Source organism: Triticum aestivum, chromosome 6A (genome assembly GCF_018294505.1).
Source record: "Triticum aestivum cultivar Chinese Spring chromosome 6A, IWGSC CS RefSeq v2.1, whole genome shotgun sequence".
NCBI classification, from domain to species: Eukaryota; Viridiplantae; Streptophyta; class Magnoliopsida; order Poales; family Poaceae; genus Triticum; species Triticum aestivum.
This window is the reverse complement of record NC_057809.1, coordinates 495,781,781-495,788,147: the sequence shown is the minus strand read 5'-3', so window position 1 is coordinate 495,788,147 and position 6,367 is coordinate 495,781,781.

Here is a 6,367-nt window from a genome sequence, read left to right as displayed (position 1 = left end):
CGGCCGGCTCACCGGATGCTGTGCTGGCTTCAACGTGTCGGCGCCCAGGCGATCGCCACCCTGTGGCCGGACATGCCAGCACCGCGCACCCCAAGTCGGACTGCCGACTGGCTGGAGGTAGCAGCTAGCCGCCTTGAAGCCTAGAAGGGCTCTTCGGCCCGGGCTGTAGCGCGCCGAGCCTTAGAGTTCATCAAGGCGTGGTATCCTGGGCTGAGTCTAGCCCAGCTAGCCATGTTCCGGCTAGAAGCTCAGGCGGAGTTGGCGGTCTTGGAAGATGACCTCGTCAAGCATGCGGCGTCGATCGCCGAGTATACTGACACCAGCGTCTTCGTCCTGGAGCGGGCTGAGAATGGCGACGAGGTGCCGCCGGAATGGTTCGGGATGAATCCGGCTGACGGTGAGGATTCAGCGGAGGTGATCGACTCCAGTGGCGAGGAAGAAGGCGGGGCGGAGGAGGAAGGCGAAGGGGAGGCACCGGAGGTTAGAGCGGACGGTCAGCCTCAGCTCGACCGTGCCTCCAACAATGAGCCACGCCCAACCGAGGCGGCTACCACTCGAGGCGACCAAGCGGAGACTTCCCAGCCGGCCGCTCCACCAGCCGGCGCCGCCGATTCCGCCGTTCCACCAAGCCCGCCTGCTGCTTCCTAGGCTGTCACTTTACCTTTGTTTATACCTGCTTACCAGTCTCGATGAACTTTGTTAATTTTTCACAATTCCACCCGCGTGGTATATCTTGAACTGCTGTTTGAAGATTGGCCAAGGGCCTTGCTATGTAAATATATTCTGAGTTCTATCTCTTCTTGCCTGTTGCTCTTTGGCTTTTTTCCTTTGCCGCCTTCCCTTGGTTGCCGTCTTGCCAGTCAGACAGCCGCTCTGCGGACTGTTGCTGGATCAAGTACTTAGCTTCTTTTGGGAAGGCATGTACTTAGCCGTTTAGAGTTCTTTGGCAAGTTAAGTAGAACACGGCGAGCCGGCTTCTCAACAGTCGGTCGTAAGAGGCGGGGAGCCGGCTTAGACTATGCCCATGCTTGTGTCCTTAGCCATTTTTCATATGGGCACCCTTTCTATTACTCCTACCCACCGTCCAGTCGCTCTGCGAGCTGCGGCTTCTGGTAGGAGACGGCTTAGGTGCCACACATTACTTGTCCGACTATAGGAAGCATTTCGTAGTGCAAGGCAGCAAGTCCCCGGGCCGACTAGTCGGACCCGGTGCCAAGCGGCATAAAAAATAACACACTTATGGGCATGATTTTTATCATATAGATAAAAGAGGGCAGTCCCCGAGCTCATCTCGGGGGACCCGGAGTCTTCGTACTTAATACAAAAGGTAGTGCGGTACATACTGCTTTAACTGTAAAATCTTCGGAGGAGGTTTGCGTTCCATGGCCGTTCTGTCTCCTTGCCGGAGTCGTCCCTCTTGCGTGCTCGAGACTTCTGAGCATCGATCGGGTAGTAGGAGTCGTTGCCTAGCACTTTGCTGATGACGAAGGGGCCTTCCCAAGGCGCTGAGAGCTTGTGTTGACCGGCTGTTCGCTGGATCAGCTGGAGCACAAGGTCTCCCTCTTGGAAAGATCTCGGCTTGATCTTCCGGTTATAATATCAGCGCAGGCTCTATTGGTAGATGCTGGACCAACTGAGTGCTAACAGCCGGCCCTCTTCCAGCAGATCGACGCCGTCTTGACGTGCTTCTTCTGACCCCTCTTCGGTGTACATGGTGACTCGAGGGGAGTCGAACTCTATGTCCGTTGGGATGATGGCTTCGGCACTGTAGACGAGGAAGAAGGGCGTGAACCTGGTTGACTTGTTTGGAGTCGTGCGTAGGCTCCAGAGGACGGCCGGCAGCTCATCGAGCCAATAGCCGGCCGAACGCTCCAGAGGCTTGACAAGTTGAGGCTTGATGCTGGACAAGATGAGGACGTTTGCTCGCTCTACTTGTCCGTTTGACTGCGGATGGGCAATGGACACTAAGTCAGTCTGATGCCCTGCATCGCGCAGAAACGGGCCAAGGCGCCTTTGGCAAAGTTTGTGCCGTTGTCGGTGATGATGCTGTGTGGTATGCCGTATCTGATGGTGATGTCGGAGATGAAATTCACAGCAGTCAGACCGTTCAGCTTCTTGATTGGTTTGGCCTCTATCCACTTGGTGAACTTTTCCACCGCGACAAGCAGATGGGTCATGCCGCCTCGCGCTGTTTTGAATGGCCCCACCATGTCCAGGCCCCAGATAGCAAAGGGCCAGGCAATGGGAATAGTCTTTAGCGCAGAAGCCGGCTGATGTGGCTTGGACCGAAACTTCTGGCACCCTTTGCATTTTTGGACCAATTCCTTGGCGTCTTCTAGAGCAGTCGGCCAGAAGAAACCATGGCGGAAGGCTTTGGCTATGAGTGCTCTTGAAGCCACGTGGTGTCCACACTCGCCTTGATGGATGTCTTTGAGAATCGCTTGGCCTTGCTCCGGCTCCACGCAGCGCTGGTAGACACCAGTGACACTGCGCCTCACGAGCTCTCTGTTGACAATGGTGTAGGCTGCTGCCCGACGTTGCACTTGCCGGGCCGAGATCTCATCAGTTGGTAGCTCTTTGTTCACCAAAAAACTGAGGATGGGCTGGACCCATGAAGGTGCTGCAACTTCTGCAACTGTCAGGACTGCAACTTGGATAAGGGCGGCTGGGCCGGGAGGCGGCGGGTTGGAGTCGGCAGCCGCTTGCTGTGTTGATGAAGTCTCCGGGCCAATTGGTACAGTCCTCGGGCTGAGTTCTGAAGTCCCCGGGCTAGTCACTGCAGTCTCCGGGCCGGGTTCTGAAGTCCCCGGGCCGGGTGCGACTGCTGCGACCTCCGGGCCGTCTGTCAAAACTCCCGTGCCGGCTGATTGAGCTCTCAAGTCGGATCCGACTACTTCAGGAGGAACCGGCACGAAGATAGAATCTGACTCTGGTGATGGCTTGACAGACGGTTTGAGAAGGCGCTGAAGGGTGACGCCAGTTGGTATTGCTTGACGGGTGGAGCCGATTCGTGCCAGGGCGTTTGCTTGGTCGTTGTCGTTTCTTGGCACATGGAGAAACTCGCATCCGTCAAAATATCCACTGAGTTGCTGTACGAGGAAGTGGTAGCTCGCCATGTTTGCATCTTTGGCGTCCCAGTCGCTTGACAACTGCTGGACCACCAAGTCGAAGTCCCCATAGCACAGGATCCGGCGAATGCCGAGCTCTTTGGCAAGCCAGAGCACGTGAATGAGTACCTCGTATTCGGCGACGTTGTTGGAGGTGGCAAAGTGGATTTGCAGCACATATTTGAGCTTGTCGCTATTGGGAGAGGTGAGGACGATGCCGGCTCCCAAGCCGGTGCGCATTTTGGAGCTGTCAAAATGCATCCGCCAATGGGTGGAGTCGGGCGCTGGTAGCAAGTACTGGGTCTCGACCCAGTCGAAGAGGAAGTCGACCAGCGCTTGTGACTTGATGGCGGTGCGAGGCTGGTAGTAGATGGTGTAGGGGGACAGATCTATGGCCCATTTGGCCACTCGGCCCGAAGCATCCCGGCTTCCAATGATCTCGGCCAGTGGAGCTGTGCAGACCACAGTGATTGGACGCTCTTGAAAGTATGGTTTCAATTTTTTGGCGGCAAAGTGCACACCGTAGCACATCTTCTGGTAGTGGGGGCAGTTTTGCTTAGAGGTCAACAGTACTTCACTGAAATAATATACCGGTCTCTGGACTAGTAGGGCTTTGCCTTCCTCCTTGCGCTCTACCACGATGACTGTGCTGACCACTCGGCTGGTGGCGGCGATGTATAGGAGCATGGGCTCCTTAGGAGTCGGAGCCGCCAGGATAGGTGGAGTAGTCAACATCTTCTTCAACTAGAGAAAAGCTTCGTCAGCCTTGTGGTTCCACTCAAAAAAAGTGGTCTTCTTCATGAGTTGGTATAGGGGGAGAGCCTTCTTGCCCAGCCGACTGATGAATCGACTGATGGATGCCAAACAGCCGGTGAACTTCTGTACGTCCAAAAGTCGGCTGGGTACTTCCATCCTCTCAATGGCCTTGATCATTATAGGGTTGCATTCTACGCCGCGTTCGGATACTAGGAAACCAAGAAGCTGGCCGGCTAGTACTCCGAAGACGCATTTCTCTGGGTTGAGCTTGATTTGAAATCAGCGCAAGTTCTCAAAGGTCTCCTTGAGGTCTTTTAGCAGCGTTCCATGCTTCTCCGTCTTCACCACCACATCGTCCATGTAAACATGGGCGTTTCTGCCGAGTTGCTTGAGGAGGCACTTTTGCATGCAACGTTGAAAGGTGGCACCGACATTCCTCTAGCCGAACATCATGGTCAAGTAGTAGAAGGCTCCAAATGGCGTGATGAAGGCGGTCTTCAGTCTGTCAGCCGGGTTCAACCTGATCTGGTGGTATCCTGAATATGCATCCAAAAAACTCAACAACTCGCATCCGGCTGTGGAGTCTATTACTTGGTCGATTCTTGGTAAAGCAAACGGGTCCTTGGGGCATGCTTTGTTGAGGCTGGTGTAATCAATACACATATGCCACTGCTTGTTCTTCTTCAACACAAGGATCGGGTTGGTCAACCACTCTGGAAAGAACACCTCCATGATGAAGCCGGCTGCCAGCAGCCGGGCAATTTCTTCTCCGACGACTCTTCTCTTCTCTTCTCTTTTGATAGGCGGCGCAAGGCTGCCTGACTGGCTTGGCATCAGACCGGACATGTAATTTGTGCTCGGTGAAATCCGTCGGGACACCTGGCATGTCTTTGGGGGACCATGCGAAGATGTCCCGATTCTCACGGAGGAAATCGACGAGCTCGCCTTCCTATTTGCTATCGAGGTTTGTACCTATGACAGCGTACCTCTCTGGGTGCTCTGGGTCCAAGGGTATCTTCTTTGTTTCTTTGGCCGGCTTGAACGAGCCCTCAGCTTCTGACTCCTTGGGATCGGGCGACATCTCTGGCTGCTTGCTTGCCATCTCCACAACCTGGTCAAGGAGCCGCTTCTCAGCTGCAATCACGAGGGACTCGGCCAATCGACTGCTCTCTGCTGCGCAGGCGGACGACTTCTTGTAGTCGCCAGTTATGGTCAGAATCCCCTTGGAACATGGCATCTTCATCTTGAGGTAGGCATAGTGGGGAACAACCATGAACTTGGCCAGGGCAGGCCGACCAAGTAATGCATGGTATGGGCTCTCAAGGTCCACCACTCCAAACCATACTGACTCTCGTCGGAAATGATCTTTGTATCCAAAGAGGACGTCTATCAGAATCTTGCCGATTGGTAAGCAGGAAAGGCCAGGAACTATGCCATGCAATACTGTCCGGCTAGGCTGAAGATGCCTCTGTCTTATTCCTAATTTCTCCATGGTATCCTTGTATAGGATGTTAATGCTACTGCCGCCGTCTATTAGGACTCGGGAGAAGCGAGCTACTCGCTTGTCCGTGGCAAAGGTGGCGTCCAAAATCAGGGCATAGGAGCCGGGCTTAGGCATCACCTCCGGGTGGTCAGCTCTGCTCCAGCTGATGGGCTTTTCAAACCAATGCATGAACTCTGGGGTCTCTGATGCTACCGCATTTACTTCTTGTTGCTACAGCCGCCTGCTGCATCGATCATCGGCCACACTGGTGAAGATGACATAGGCTCCATGCTCTTCTAGGTATTTGTCTTGTATTGCACCGACTGGTCTGACCGCCGGCTGCTGGGGGGGAGGAGGAGGCGGCTGCCCAGCAGGCGGGGGTGGCATGAGGCCGTCTCCCTTGACGATCCCAGTGAGCCAGTGGCACTTCCGAGTGGTGTGGTTGGACGGCTTCGCACCACTATGGAATTTGCAGGGAGCATCCAAAGTCTGCTCATATGAGAAAGACAGCAACCTGTTGGGCTTGCCGCCCTTCTGTCGTTTGGGCGGAGGCGGCCCTTCCGGCTGCTGGTCTTCGACTGTTGCCACCTGTCGGCTGGTGGAAGCCGGCTGCGTGGCCTTGCGCTTGTGGTCGTTCTGTTGTTGACGCCGACTGGCGTCTCCAGCTGGGGTTCGAGGAGCCTGAGGAGCCAGTCACACTAACTTGGATTTCCGCTTTCATGGAGGAGTCAGCCGTGGCATATTTGTCTGCTATGATCAGCAGCTCGTCGAGAGTCTCTGGCTCGTCGCAGAGGAGCTTGTGCCTGAGGAGGGTGCCCTCGCGGCACCCGACGGTGAAGTATTCGATGCCTGCACCTCGTGCACGCCCTCGTAGGAGTTACAGAGCTCGGCCCAGCGCGTGAGGTAGTCACGAGTTGACTTGTTGGGGCCTTGCACGCACAAGGAAAGCTGGCGAGGTTTGGGAGGCCGCTTGTACGTGCTAGTGAAGTTGTGGATGAAGGCATCGGTGAAGTCGACTCAA